At 52.1% G+C, this 13,311-nt stretch overlaps 1 pseudogene; it reads left to right on the top strand.

The window, feature by feature from the left end:
* The window catches only part of LOC108308605, a 15,586-nt pseudogene extending 2,869 nt beyond the window's left edge, over positions 1–12,717 (top strand).
* The last annotated feature ends 594 nt before the right edge of the window (positions 12,718–13,311 follow it).

The raw sequence follows: 13,311 nt of genomic DNA, 5'->3' as shown, positions 1-13,311 counted from the left end.
CATCCAGCCATCCACCCACCCATCCACCCATCCACCCACCCATCCATACACCCATCCATCCAGCCATCCACCCACCCATCCATACAACCATCCATCCAACCATCCACCCACCCATCCACCCATCCATCCATCCATCCATTCACCCATCCACCCACCCACCCACACATCCATCCTCCCATCCATCCATCCATCCATCCATCCATCCATCCACCCACTCATCCAGCCATTCATCCACTCATCCATCCATCCACCCACCTACCCACCCACCGATCCATCCATCCACCCACCTACCCACCCACCGATCCATCCATCCACCCACCCACCCATTCATCCATCCACTCACTCATCCATCCATCCATCCACCCATCCATTCATCCATCCATCCACCTATCCATTCATACATCCACCTACTCATCCATCCATCCACCCACTCATCCATCCATCCATCCACAATCCACCCATCCACCCACCCTCCACCCACCCATCCACCCACCCATCCACCCATCCATCCACTCATCCATCCACCCACCCACCCATCCATCCACCCACCCATCTATCCATCCATCCATCCATCCATCCATCCAGTCAAGTTTGTTCACCCACCACCTTTCATCCCTCCAGTCTATATAACCACTCAACCACCCAACTACCCATCCATCCATCCATCCACCCATCCGCCTACCCACCCATCCACCCATCCATCCATCCACCCACCCATCCATCCATCCATCCACCCACTCATCCATCCATCCACCCATCCATCCATCCACCCACTCATCCATCCACCCACTCATCCATCCATCCACCCATCCATCCATCCACCCATCCACCCATCCATCCATCCATCCAGTGAAGTTTGTTTACCTACCACCCTTCATCCCTCCAGTCTATACATCCAGTCACCCACCCACCCATCCATGCATCCACACACCCATCCATCCATCCATCCATCCATTCATCCATCTATCCTTCCATCCATCCGGTCAGCCAGCGAATTTTGTTCACCCACTACCCTTCATCCCTCCAGTCTACCCTTCCACTTAACTACCCACCCATCTATTCATCCATCTATCCACTCAATCACCCACCCACCCACTCAATCACCTACCCATTTAGCCATCCATCCACTCAGTCGCCCATTTTTCCATCAGTCTATCCATTCATCCATCCACCCATCCATCTACTCAATCACCAGTCCATCCATCTACTCAATCACCAATCTATCCATCCACTCAATCATCCATCCATCCACTCAATCATCCATCCACCCATCCATCCACCCATCCATCCATCCATCCATCCAATCACTCATCCATCCATCCAGTGAATACATTTTTTAAAGATTAAAATAAGGGCCGGGCGCAGTGGCTCAAGCCTGTAATCCCAGCACTTTGGGAGGCCGAGGCGGGTGGATCACGAGGTCAAGAGATCAAGACCATCCTGGTCAACACGGTGAAACCCCGTCTCTACTAAAAATACAAAAAATTAGCTGGGCATGGTGGTGCGTGCCTGTAATCGCAGCTACTCAGGAGGCTGAGGCAGGAGAATTGCCTGAACCCAGGAGGCGGAGATTGTGGTGAGCCGAGATCGCGCCATTGCACTCCAGCCTGGGTAACAAGAGCAAAACTCTGTCAAAAAAAAAAAAAAAAAAAAAAAAAAAAAAAAAAAAAAAAAAAAAAAAAAAAAAAGATTAAAATAGAAGTAACAGTAAGATCCGTGGGGTAGGTAAAAACAGAGAGTTTGAGGATTTGAAAGAGGAATCATGTGACTGAAAGTGTTCAGTAAAAAGCAAAGGGAGGGAGAGCTGTTTGAGAACCTGGGCAGGGGCCAGGCAGTGCTGGGTCTTATGGGGCCTGAAGTCTGGGTTTGGGGCCTGAGGCCAAGCTGGTAGCAAGGTGGAGGTGACAAGGAAGGCAGAAGCCACTGGAATCCCAGAACCTGAGGTCTCTGCAGTAGCCTTGGTGCCACCACCAATGACCCAGCAGCTGTGGCAGAGGCAGGAGCTGGGACTGGGAGAAGAAGGGTGGGTTTGGAATCTGTAGACCTGGGTATGGGTTGGGCTCTGCTTCTAATTGTCTGTGTGACCTTCCCAGGCCTCTGTCTCCTTATTGGCAACATGGACACAATCTTTCTGCCTCCTGGTTTGCTGCGAGAAGCAAATGAAATGACGGTTGAGAGATGCACAGGTGAGATTATGAGAAGCCAGAGAAATACAGGTACGCCGGAAGCAGCTGGTGCAGGGAGGGGCGGAGAGTGTGGGTAACTTGCTCAAGTGGTGCAGCAGGCAGAGTGGGATGTGCCAGACTCTTGGCCTGCCCGGGGGCTCTAGCTGTGGGGTTGGAGCAAAAGATGGGGGCAGAGATGGGCAGGCAATTGCATTTAACAGGAAAACCCTATTCCACTGGCTCAGGGAAATGAATGGGGAGTTTCATAACAGAATACTTCAAGAAAGGTTTCCATCTGCCCCTCTGCCCCTGCAGGTGGGAGCCACCACCTTTAACTTCGCTATTTGGATCCAGCTAGGAACCTCATCGCAAAATGAGGACGGTTGGGTGGCTACGGGTAAAGTAGAAAACATCCTTCTCTCCCCTCAGCCTTGATTTGTTCCAGAAAAGTATTTAAGGCTGATGTCAAGTACCTGGCACACAGTGAGGGTTCATTCATCCAACATTCTCCAGAGGCCCTGAGTGGTCAGCCCTGCGCCCTCCCACCCGCCTTGGCCTGGCAGAGGCCCTGTTGCTCCTTTCCCCTGGGACTCAGTGGGCTTTGAGGAAAGTAGGAGCAGTGACTTGGGTGGAGGAGGCTGGGGTGCCATGCCCTGGCAGCTGCCCCAGGATAGCCTCTCGGAGGTCTGAGCTGGGCCATGAGGCACTGAAGCGTGTGCTGGATTCAGGAGCACCCTGGAATCCGAGATGACTGTTTCTTTCCATCTACTCATGGCCTTTGCAAACATTTGCTGAGCACAGGTTCTGGCTTCCCTAAGTGTGGGGGCCTGGCTGGGGGCCCCCGGGCCTCTGATTGGCCTGAACATCTGGCTCACTGAGCCCAGTGCTGGGGAGAGAGGAGAGGGTGAGGGTAGGAGGCGTTGTCCCAGACAGACAGACAGACAGACAGAACTAAGATAGCCCCCAAGCTTAGTCACCATTTCAACTTTTCACATCTGAACCTAAGACAGCACATGTCAAACTCAGGCCCTGCCCAGACTCCCACACCCACCTCCCCTCTCTGGGCCTCTCTCCATCCCCCACCACTGCCTTTAGTTTATGGATGACTCCCAACCTTACCCTGACACTGTGGGATCCTCACTTCCTGTGTTTATCTTGGAAAGGGACGGGGCTCTCTCCTCTCACCCACCCCGTCGGCTGACAGAGCCACCCCACACAGGTTACAGTGTGTGCTCATGTGCGCATCGTGTGTGCGTGCGTGTGTGTGTGTGTGTGCGCATGCGCACGGGCACGAGCATGAACCAGGGCGCCTATGTGGGGCCAGGAAGCCTTGCTCTTTGTCATTCCGGGATCTGTGGTGTGTGCGGGCTCTCCCTCGTGTGGGTGCCTGAGTGTGTGTGGGGGGCAGCACACAGGCATTGGGATCCTACCAGGTGCACCCTCAGCACCGCCCCTTTCTGTCCTCACTGCATCCCCGTTAGTGATGCCCCCATTTTGCTGGGGAGAAAGATGAGGCTCAGAGTGGTGAGGTCACTGAAGCAGAGACAGAGAGCTGCTGAGTGGGTGGAAGAGAGTCTAGAACACAAGACATTCCTTTTTTTTTTTTTGAGACAGGGTTTCACTCTGACACCCAGGCTGGAATGCAGTGGCATGATCTCAGCTCACTGCAACATCTGCCTCCCGTGTTCAAGCGATCCTTCCACCTCATCCTCCCAAGTAGCTAGGACTAGAGGCGCGAGCCACCACGCCTGGCTAATGTTTGTATTTTTTTGTAGAGATGCAGTTTCGCCACGTTGCCCAGGCTGGTCTCAAACTCCCTGACTGAAGCAATCCGCCTGTCTTGGCCTCCCAAAGTGCTGGGATTATAGGCATGAGCCACTGCACCCAGACTCCTCCACTTTTTGGTCTTAATTGTTGTGTTATTTTTCCCAATTAGGGAAATTAAAAGCGCAAAGAAGGAAATGAAAATCACCCCTAACCCCACTAGAGATAGCAGTTGTTCACATGTGCACCTACGCACCCAGACTTTCCTCATGCATGCAAACACACACACATAACTCATTTACTTAAAAAAATGGAATTGTATATAGAACTCTTCTTTTCTTCCCTCCCTTTCTCTCTTTCTTCTTTCCTTTCTTCTTTCCTTCCTTCCCTCCCTCCCTCCCTCCTTTCTTTTTTACTTTATTGTAGAAAAACTCAGCATACACAAAAGTTTAAAGAATAGCATAAAGAACCCTCAACACACATTTTTAAAACCTTTTCTCTCCTCTCATTCATGTAAACAAATGAAGACTTGTGCCGTGACTTCTGCCCACATATGAAGTCCTGACCGTCAGCCATGTAGCTGGTGGGAGTCCTGAGGCAGTGCTTTGTGATCTGTCTGCACAGCTGCTCCTTCCCTTTCCATCCCAGCTGCCCCCGACTCCGCCAGCTGGTTATAAACACTCATTTCTGGTCTCTGGAGCCCAGGCAGGGGCTGGCACAGGGTTTGGGGTGGTCAGTCTGGGTGCACTCCTGTCGGAAGCTGCTGACCTTGCCCATGATTGCTTCCTCAGGAGGCATCCCTCGAAGGAGAATGATCTAGACCAAGGGGCACAGAGGCTACAGAAGCCCCTGCTCCTGTTGCCATGCGGCCCTTCCCAGAGCAGAATTTATAGTTCACTGTCCCATCCACCTGCCCACATTCCGCCTGCAACACAGGAGAGGGTCCAAGTCCCCCCCCGCCGGAAGCACTGGTGGTCCCTCTGCAGACCAAGAGAGGGCCAAAGGGGTCTGTAGGTGGGAGCTCTTGCAGAGAAAGCCCCTCCCAATGCCTCTCCCCTGGTGGCATCCCAGTCCCCACAGTGGCTCCCTATGGGGCTTTCTTCCCTCTGAGATGAATCCCTATCTTCCCCACCTGTAAGGAAATCTGCTCAGGGAGCAAACAGATGAATCCACACTTAAGTATCACTGCCTGATGTCTATGTCCTCCCCCGCAATGCTCACATGTGACATACGGGAGAGTCCCAAAGGTGAGCAAGGCTCCTGGGTGCTCAGGCAGTCCGGGGACCATGGTGCACAAGCAGACTGTGTCCAGGCTGCAGCTGAGATACACTCAGCCTCAGCGTCCTCATCCGCACAATGGAAATAGCCCTTGCCCTGCCCTACTGGGTGGCTGCTGTGAGGATTAAACAAAGTCTTAGGTGGAAAATGCTTTGTTCCTGGGAAGAGCTAAACATCATTTGCTGTTATCATCAGAAGGGCTAATGCCTGGGCCCAGGGCAGTGAGTTGGTGGCAGAGCTGGCCCCGTTCACCCAGAGGATGAAAGGAACACATTCTCATGGAGCCTTCAGATAATCATTAAATCATTCAATAAGCTATAAGTGATAATAATTATAATGTAATCAACAATCTAATTGATATCATGAAAATGTTAATTCATTAAGTCATCTATAACCCTACAACACATGATTATAAAGTGTGCCAGGTAGATTAGGGAGACAGGGCTGGACTGGGTTACCAGTCAGAGGCTCTTGGAGGAGGTGTCATTCAGTCTGAAACCTGAAGGCCGAGGAGGTCTTTCGAGGGCTGCGGAGGAGAGCGTTCCAGCGGCGTGGGCGGTGTACCCAGAGGCCCTGGGTGGAGGGAGATGAGCTTGCTGAGTTTCAAGGAGCAGAAGGAAGCCTGAGTGGCTGGAGCAGAGTGAGAAGGGAAGGCAGGGTCTCCAGGGCAGTGCTGGAGGGGTCCCGGGACCATTCGGCATCACCCTTCCTGACGTTAGGCTCTGCCAAGGCCCCCTTCCTGGCATGCCAGCCCATCGCCCCCAGAAACAGTGTTCTCTGTTTCCTCTTGCCTCCTGCAGTCCTTCATCCAAGGCCTTGCACCGGGGCCTCGTGGATGCCCCAGACCCTTGGGTGGGCAGGAGCCTTGTGGACTTCTCCAGACGTCCAGCCCTGACTTTGCCTTGACCACAGTGTGCAGTGGGCCAGGCCAGGGCCGGGGGAGGCCAGCTTCCTTCTTGCTTTCATCTGCAGGCAAGATCTCCCTGATCGTATCTTTTGTTTTTAAGCCATGTGTTGGGCTGTGGACAGTGAATGAGAGTTCAGGAACACACACCTATAAATCTGCATGGAATGAAAGAAAGGTGCAAGCATCAAGGCGTATGACGCCCTAAGGGCCCCCCTTTCCCCCTTCCATCTGAAGACTCCTTGAGGCCTGGTGTCAGGGGACAAGCTAAGAAAACTAAGGAACGGGGGTGGATGGCAGACAGATGAGGCCTGGAAGGGAGCCCAGAAATATCAAACCCAGCACAAGATGGGTGGGGACTTGCTTGGCACATTCGGCCAGAGCCAGACCAGAACCAGGGTCTCTGACTCCGTTCCGTGAAGGACCTGAGCACGGACTGGATGCTGGACCCTGGAAGGAATGAACGATCGCTGTGAGAAATGCCCTGGGTGAGCAGAGCCAGGAACTCTGGGTTAGTTGGGTGACCTTGGGCAAGTCTAGACCTCTTTGAGCTTTTCATCTTTCTCCTCTACAAAATGTTTCTGCCAGTGATGTTGGGACGTTCTGAAATCCCATGAAACCGCCTATGTTAAGGGGCACTTTGAGCTGCTGTGTCTGTGCAAGTCTCTGAATCCTGTGTTTAAATTTTGTTATTGTTCGGACTCCATGTTCGGGTCCCCTTCCGCGAACACTCCCTTCGTGGAAGCCATCTTTCTCTCTCCTGGATTTCTCCTCTGGAGTCCCCTTCCACACTCTCTCGTGGAAGCCTGTCTTCTCCTCCTAAACTCCATCTCTCTCTGTTCCCTTCCACTCAGTGTGGAAGCTGCTTTCCTCTCCTGGATTCCATCTTTCTGGATTCTCTCACTCAGTGTGAGAGTTAGCTGTTTCTTTCTCTCTCCTTCTCCGTTCTCTCTCTCTAAATAAATCACTTTCTGCAAACAGACAAACAAACAAACAAAAATTGTTTGTTATTGTTTAACCAGTCAGGCATGGGGCTTCATCCTTGCAGGTACATCCCATTTCTGTCCAGCTTGAGTTAAAGGTGGAGGACTGGGAAACAGACTAACTCATGTGACCCATGAGCAAACCGTTCAGCATTAATCCTGCATCTGCTATCTCCTCCTATGCCTCCAGTGATGGGCAGCTCACTACCACACGAGGCTGCCGTTTTCCATGGCAAAATAGCACTGACGGGCTGTAAAGCGCCCCCTACACCAAGCTATAGTTGGCTCTCGCTCCTGCGCCATGGAGCTACAAGGATCCTAGTTACTCACCCACTTTCATGGTGATTCTTCTAGAATCATCTGGCCTTGAGTATGCTGCCCTGCCTGCTCCCAGAACCTAGGTTGACTCAAGTTTCTTTCTGAAGCCTTTCTCCTCTCTTGAGTTTTCTACAGTGATCATGTGCTACTTTTTCTATTTTTCAAACAGATTATATTATTGGTGATAACCAATCAATACAGAATGTAAGAAGAGGAAGTGAAAGTCTCCTCCTATTTTTCTCTCTCCAAACCTGGCTTCATGCAAGACCCAGGGCCACCTTCCTGCCGGCTTTTCTCTCTTTGGTCATGTACTGTACGGAACCACCGAATAGCACCGAGCACGCAGCAGGCAGCACAGGGGAGGCTTGAGAGCACTGGCGCCGGAGCCTACCTGTGGCCTGGACTTGAATCCTACCCCTAATCCTCAGCCTGCTAACATGAGGTCTGTAACATGGGGTCATTAGGGTTCGGGGTCATTAGGGTTCAGGGTCATTAGGAGGATCGCACGAGTCCATGTACACAGGCTCAGACCCAGGCTGGGTGCACGTGAGCCATCACAGGTGTTTTGGTTTGTTTGTTTGATTAAAAACAAATGGGACCACAGGTGCGTTTCACTCTGTAACTTGGATGTTCATCATGGATGGCTCTCCGGGTGAGCTCAGGTAGGCCTGCAGAGCTGCTGTGTGACCACACTCATGCTATATCCACGTTTAAGATCAGGAAAAGCCACTTTTAAGAAAGGCTCCAAGGTGAGGTCCTCAGGCAGCCTTCTGCCGCTGCTGGTATCACTTCGCTCCAAGGAAATCCTTTTCCTTCTCCCCTTGGTGGCCCACGGCAGCCCTGAGCAGGCCAGGCCAGCTCCAAGAAGTGGGAACCAGGCTCTGACCCAGAAGACAGCTGCGGGGAGAGGGTGGGTATAGCTAAGAAGTGACCAGGCTCCTCCCTGTGTGGCCAGAACCCCTCAGAGAGGATCATGTGGGCAGGGCTAGTCAGAGAAGGCTTCCTGGAGGAGGCAGGGTCTGAGTGAGGTCTTGAAGGGTAGGAGACAGCCAAACAGACAGAAGTGGGTTGGGGGAGAGACACTTGTGGCAAAGCCAAGCTGTCTGGGCTGGGAAGGAGTTGGGGTGTCTAGAGCTAAAGGGCCACATAAGAGAAGAGGGGGAGGACCTTGAGCACCAGGATGCATGTGGGTTTGCCCTGCCTGCAGTGGGGAGCCACAGAAAGTTCTAGATGATAACAAATGATAATGTTCTGTGTGACTCTGAGAAGGCTCTAAACCTCTCCAGGTCTCAGCTGCCTGTGGATGCGGGAATAGACCCGAGGGAAGCAGAGAGGACTACTCAGGGGCAGGAACCGGAGATCAGGCTCTGCTTCCTTTAATGAAGGGGACCCAGAAGTGTGGGAGCAGTCCCAGAAGTGTGGGGGCAGTCCCAGAGGTCAGTCTCTGCCTTCAGATCCCCACTCCACAGCATTCAACGTTTCCTTTCCTTTTAACCTGCCGGCTTTCCAGAGAAATCTGATTTTGTGAACATGTTTTCTTAGCCAGGGGAAGTGAGCACCATGCAAACAGTGAAGATGGCTGTGTGTGATAAGGGGCTCAGCTGCTCCAGCGCGGCCCGGAGGGAAGAGGGGCTGGTTGCTGTTGGCTGCCTTTGGTGCAGAGAAGACACATGGGCTCAGAATGTCTGAGCTGAAGGGGCTTGGGAAGTATCTAACTCACAGATGGGGAAGCAGGGGCCCAGCCAGGGAAAGGCTTTCCCAGCCAGGACGGAGGGCCTGACTCTGCTGGGGCTTATGTCCCACACTCCAGCTAGAGGGTCTGTGGTGGGACTCTCATTCTCTCTGTAGCATGCTGGGCTGGTTGAACCCATGCTGGGATTCGGAGTCTGGCCGGTGGTGGCCCTGCTGGCTCCTCTCTGGTGGATCTCACTTGAGGTTGAGAACAGGGAAGATGAGGGTGACGGGGGAGAGGGTATGTCCTCCACCCCACCTTGGTTTTGAGTTGTGATGAGAAAGGAACGGGGGAAGATGTGCCTGAGCCATTGTCATGGAGACTATGCAAGACCCAGGGCCCTGGAAGGGCTGCCTTAGGGCCCAGGTGACGGTCAGCAAGCTGGAGTCGCGCTAAGCCCACTCCTTGACCACCTCCATGACAACATGGCAAACGTGGCAGCTGGAAGCTCCGGGTGACCAGGGTGGAGGGTGGCCACACGTGGTGCAGCATTTTTGTGGGAGCGTCTGTGGCCGATGCAGTCGCAAGGCATCTCACCAAGACCTGAAGAAAACTCCTGGCGGTGGGTTGGGTACCACCATGGAGGATACTGGGAGTAACTGGCCTTCCAGCTGGGGCTGGGGAGGGGTGTTTGGAGTGGATGACATCTAAGAAGCTTCTTCATCTGGATATTAACATAAGTGTGACGTGGGTACCTACAGGCTGGTAAGGCTGGCGCACAGCGGAATTCCAGTGAGGGGCCATCCTCTACGCTCTGCAGCAGGCCCAGAGACTCCAGGTCTGCTTTCAGGAAGAGCACACCTCCTTTGCCCTCTGGAAGTGTGTTGGGAGTTTTCACAACCTGAGGGGGTTGGTGTTTTGTTCCATTTTCGAGATAAGGAAACCGAATCTCCTAGGCTGCTGTGCAAGTGACCACACGTGTGACTCTCCCTTCCTGTCAACAAGGTTGAGCTTTCTCCGGAAGCTGTTAGTGGTGGAATTTCTGATGTTGCAACAGACTAACAGCAAAGGACATTCCTGGGCCATTTGTGCTCCGAGGGGCACCCACAGCTACAGCTGAGCACCAGGAAAGGGCGCCAACTTCCTTTGCTGACCCCCATTCTACCCCCTTCCGTGACTGTGGGAACCAGGGATGTGGGGTGTTTTCCTACATGATTTCATCTTCCTGAGGACCATTCTGCAGAGAACGGGCTGCCCCCAGGGAGGCCCAGTCACTTCCCATCCCTGCTATTTCTTGGGCAGTAAGATGCCAAGGTCTGTTCAGTCAACATCCCGCACACCAGACTGGCACTGCCATAACATTCTGACCCGACTTAACCTTGGACGGTGAGCCCGGCACTTTCCTCCTCCCAGCCATTATTCTTTCGAATCCCCTTTGGGCAACCTCTCTGAGCCTCAGTTTTCCCAGCTGTAAAATAGGGATTCATAGCAGCAACACCTCATAGGCCTGTTCTCTTTCTCCAAGGCCTGACATTGTCACTGAACAAACTCAGAGAGTGAGGTTCAGCCGGGTGCTGTGGCTCACTCCTATAATCCCAGCACTTTGGGAGGCTGAGGCGGGTGGATTGTTTGAGGTCAGGAGTTCGAGACCAGCCTGGCCAACATGGTAAGATCCCATCTCTACTAAAACTACAAAATATTAGCTGAATATGGTGGCAGATGGCTGTAATCCCAGCTACTCAGGAGGCTGAGGCAGGAGAATCACTTGAACCTAGGAGGCGGAGGTTGCAGTGAGCCAAGATCGTGCCATTGCACTCCAGCCTGGCGACAGAGCGAGACTCCGTCTCAAAAAAAAAAGAGAGATGGAGGTTCACTTGCTTCCCATCCTATGAGCTCTCACTGAAGTTCCCTGTGTGCTTCCCATCCAAGCCAGGGCCACCAGCAGTCCCCGAGAGACCATGCAGCACTCTGGGCATGAATCCTGATACCTTTACTTACCTGCTTACTTACCATGAACTTAGATAAGTCCCGTAGCCTCTCAGTGCCTCAGTTTCCACAATGTGTAGAATGGGGACGATAACAGTACCCACCTCGTAGGATGAAATGAACCTCAGCCCAGGGCCTAGTGTTCAATTGCTACACAGTACAGGCCAGCCATGAGTGCAGCTGGGAAGCGCAGTGAATACGGGGAATGGAAAGTGTCTCATCCCCGGGGAGGCCACATCAATCTCACTTTATTAGATCATAAGTGCTTCTAACAAGGCAAACAGCAGAAGGCAGGCAGCCCGCCAGCCAGGGCCAAGAACCCAAGTCTAGTGCTCCAAGACCCTGGACATCAAAACAACAACGCAAAAGGCTGAACATCAAAGAGTGAACAGCGAGTCCAAACATTTTCCTGTGCTCTTATCTTAATTAAAGCAAGTCATACACAGAGTTTTGGATGACACAAGTTGAAAAGCCAGGGTCTGGTTTTATTAGCTTTCGCTGACACCCACGGAGAAGTCTGTGACTTGCCCAAGGTCACCCAGCATCCTGGGGCCAGAGTTGGGGTCCAAAACCAGGCCTCAGCTGCTAGAGCCAGTGGGCCTTTCATAACCTCCCTGCCCCGACCCTAACCTGAGCTACGGGGACCCAGAGTTGTCATTTCAGGGGAGAGGTCTCAGTTCATTCATCCAGCTATACATTGAATGAATCATGTCTATTGAAGGCCTTCTGCCTTCTAGGCACTGTTCTAGGCTCTGGAGATACAGCAATGAACAAGACGGTCTAAATGGGTGGGGAAACCAGACGTCAGTAAACAGTAGATAACCATAGTCACACGTTACATGATGATGTTTTGGTCAGCACTGGGTTGCGTATATGACAGTGGTCCCATAAAATTATAATGGTGCAGCCGCTTTGCCGACGCCACCACCAGGAGCCCCAGACTATCGACCACAGTCAACCCCACTGTGTTCTCCGACATGGTCAGCCATGGCGAGCTCTTGGCCCCCTTCTCCTTCGAGCTGTTCGCAGACAAGTTTCCAAAGAGAGCCAAAAACGTTCATGCTCTGAGCACTGGAGAGACAGGATTTGGTTATAAGGGTTCCTGCTTTCACAGAATTATTCCAGGGTGTATGTGTCAGGGTGGTGACTCCACATGCCATAATGGCACTGGTTGTAAGTCCATCCATAGGGAGAAATTTGATGATGAGAACTTCATCCTAAAGCATATAGGTCCTGACATCTTGTCCATGGCAAATGCTGGACCCAACACAAAGGGTTCCCAGTTTTTCATCTGCACTGCCAGGGCTGAGTGGTTGGATGGCAGGCATATGGCCTCTGGCAAGGTGAAAGAGGCATGAATGTAGGGGAGGCCATTGGGTGCTTTGGGTCCAGGTATGGCAAGACCAGCAGGAAGGTCACCATTGCTGACTGTGGACAACTCGAGTAAGTTTGACTTGTGTTTATCTTCAGCACTCGACCACTCCTTCTGTAGCTCAGGAGAGCACCCCTCTATGCCATTTGTCCGCAGTATCCTAGAATCTCTGTGCTCTCGCTCAGTTCCCTTTGGATTCTGTTTTCCTTGTTCCCTTCCATGCCCAGCTGGATTGCAGAGTTAAGTTTATGATTATGAAATAAAACTAAATAACAGACAAACAAAAAAGATTATAATTGTGCTGAAAAATTCCTATTGCCTAGTGATGCCCTAGCAATACAACTCATTACCTTTTCCATATTTAGATACACAGATACTTACCATTGTGTTACAATGGCCTGCAGTATTCTGTATAATAACATGCGATACAGGTTTGTAGCCTGGGAGCAGTAGGCTAAGCCACAGATACCAGGAGTGAGGTAGGCTCTGCCATCTAGGTTTGTGTAAATGCGCTCTATGATGTTTACGCAATGACAAAATGGCCTAGGACTGCGTTTCTCAGAATGTATCCCCATCACTACACGAGGCATGGCTGTGTTTTGTTGCTATTGTAAATGCCATTTTTTATGTCCCTTTTCTCTGAATCTGGGCTTGACCGACAGACTTCAATGAAAGTGTTGCTGTAATGCTTTCCAGTCCCAAAGCTACTTTCCCTTCTCCTGGGATGCTCACGTCTGAAACCCGGCTGCCATGGTGTAAGGAAGCCCAAGTTGCCCTGTCGAGAGAACCAGGTGGGGAGAAACTAGTCAAGCCAGTCGCTACTTCGGAGAGGAATCCCCCAGCCCCTGTCAGTCAGCCCTGGCAGCCAC

Source organism: Cebus imitator, unplaced genomic scaffold, assembly GCF_001604975.1.
Source record: "Cebus imitator isolate Cc_AM_T3 unplaced genomic scaffold, Cebus_imitator-1.0 Scaffold87, whole genome shotgun sequence".
Classification (NCBI taxonomy): Eukaryota; Metazoa; Chordata; class Mammalia; order Primates; family Cebidae; genus Cebus; species Cebus imitator.
The sequence above is the reverse complement of the archived record's forward strand: the minus strand, read 5'-3'. Positions and strand labels throughout refer to the sequence as shown.